Source organism: Montipora foliosa, chromosome 12 (assembly GCF_036669935.1).
Source record: "Montipora foliosa isolate CH-2021 chromosome 12, ASM3666993v2, whole genome shotgun sequence".
Classification (NCBI taxonomy): domain Eukaryota; kingdom Metazoa; phylum Cnidaria; class Anthozoa; order Scleractinia; family Acroporidae; genus Montipora; species Montipora foliosa.
In genome coordinates, this window is record NC_090880.1 from 2,451,138 (window position 1) to 2,453,637 (window position 2,500).

Here is a 2,500-nt window from a genome sequence, read left to right on the forward strand (position 1 = left end):
CTAGGGACAAGGTCATAGCATGCAAGTTATATTTATACCTCAACTTCTCCCAGAGGACATGTGGACCCTAACTCTTCAACTATTTCAATGTGTGACATGACCACTGTCTCTCCTGCACCTGTAGTTGATGTACAGGCCTTTGTTGAAGAACTGCTTCTATCCTTTGGAGGTTTCCGTGGCAAAGGTGTAACTGAGGACCAGTTAAATATTGATGGTTCCACTCCTACATTCAGAACGTGAATTTTTCACATTGATGCAATGTTAGAGGATTTTGATAAACCTTTGTAGCAGAATTCTCTCCAAAATCACACACAGACAAAACATGACAGAAGACAACAGATATGCAGTTCTTCACAAAACTAGCTTTTCTATTTTGGACCTCAATTTAGTTTTAGGTACCTTTTTTCATGTGTCCATACTTACAGGCATTCTAAAACATGATTTCTATTTGGAAAGGAAAGTTCATTTAACAAAATTGAAATGAAACCAAACCAAAGCAAACAAAAATTTACAATTACAAAATGTTTTCCGGTAGTAGACCCCTTCAGATTTGAGAATCATAATTTCTGATTTAGCTTAAATCAGCTTCCTTCATTGTATACCACAAGGTATACATAGAACACAAATAAAGGATGCAGACCCAGAAATAGCATAACAATGGACTGTTTTATTTCTTTTAAGTCAAACTGTACAAGATTATCATAATTATTACGCACTTCAACAGCTGGAATATAAACAGATTTCCATCAAAATGCAATTCAACAGTGATGTAGTCGTGATACAAGACTGTCATAAAATCAGCGTTATTGTAAAATTACAACGACTTAAACAATACCACACCTTTACCCAATCTGCTCCTCACTCCCCCAGCACCTTTGATTATTTCGTGTTTCCTAAAATGTTTTTCACATATTACAGTGTTCTCGCTTACACGAAAACCGTCTCTTCCGTGTTGACGCTTGATCAAATTGCACCAACGTGCTTTTGCAGGGTTCTTCGTAGGAAATTTAAAAAAGCGTAAACCAGACGCACTTCCATCGCTATTATATTCATAACTGTTGCACTCAGCTGCTGCACACTCCTTTCCACGGCTTCGGTGTTTCCTTTTCTTGCTATCTTTACCTTTCTCTTGGTCCATTTTCTAAGATTTGTTCGACTCGTAGCGCAGTTTAAACGAAAGCAAAAAGGACGGAAGGAAAGCTAATACAGGGTTAGCCTCGTCCCGGTGCACAAATTGCGCCGGCTAGACCAAAATCCAGCGGTTTCTTAGAATGAGCGGGGAATTCGAAACTGGACTATTGATTGCACGCAGACCAAGATTGGATGATTCGAACGGGACCCTTACAATAGCACTCTCTTCAATTGACGTCACGATTTAACGCTCAAAGCATTATGGGATTAATATGCGGATAAAAACAGACATTTTTGCGATGTTTGTCCGCATTTCAATCCCATATGGCGTTGTGATAAGGCGTTATGATCTACTATTATCACTTGTGAAAAATGCCATCGGTTATAAAAAGGGAGAATTTAGAAGTGACCTTCGCACTTATCTGGACAATTGTAGTTCTGCTTTCCCATTTGCGTTATCTTTAATCAATCTCTTAGTCTTGGAAGATTTCCTGACGACTGGAAAAGCGCCAGAGTTACCCAGCCTTTCAAAGAAGGGGAACAGAATGACTTGTACAATTACCCGGTGCCCCATTTCCGTTATCTCGGCAGTAGCCAAGGTATTTGAGAGAATCGTTTACGACAAGTTATATGCACATCTGGCAGAAAATGATTTTATCCATAAATATCAATCGGGTTTTCGGACAATTCATTTGACTATCGCTGCTCTAAGTGAGGCTACAGACTCTTATAACGTATAACGTTGACCGAGAAAAAGTCAATGCAGTCGTCTTCCTGGACTTAAAGAAGGCCTTTGATACGGTCAATCACGAAATCCTTTTATCTAAATTAAGCAATTATGGAATGTGCGATAACGCGCACTCTTGGTTTGTCACACTTGGACAGCCGCATGCAGATATGCTCAGTTAGTGGCTTGCTCTCTAGGAGCTAGAGAGTAGTCTGATGCTCAATCAAGTGAGTCAACCGTTCGTTTTGCTTGACCTTACTCGTTTGCATCCAGTATTGGATCCAATAATACAAATAACATTTTTAGGGTTCCAGTACGGGCATCTTCCGACCTAATTTACGATGTTAAACTAATGCATACTAGTCTACAATAACTTTACAATAAATGATAACCTACTGGGGTAAAAAACCTATCCATAATATAAGAATTGGCTAATTAACTAATTAGTCACTGAGATGAATTGTCAGACTACGTTTAAAAACACTCAAACGTAGAGAGATTGCGCAACTCTCGTAGCAACGAAATCCACTTGTCTACGCCACAATACTGGAACGACTTTGGGCCAGCGGTGTGCGGCACTCAGGAAGATTAAGATTGCGTTTGTTACTTGTAAGTTGGACCACTGTAATTGGCTACTGATTG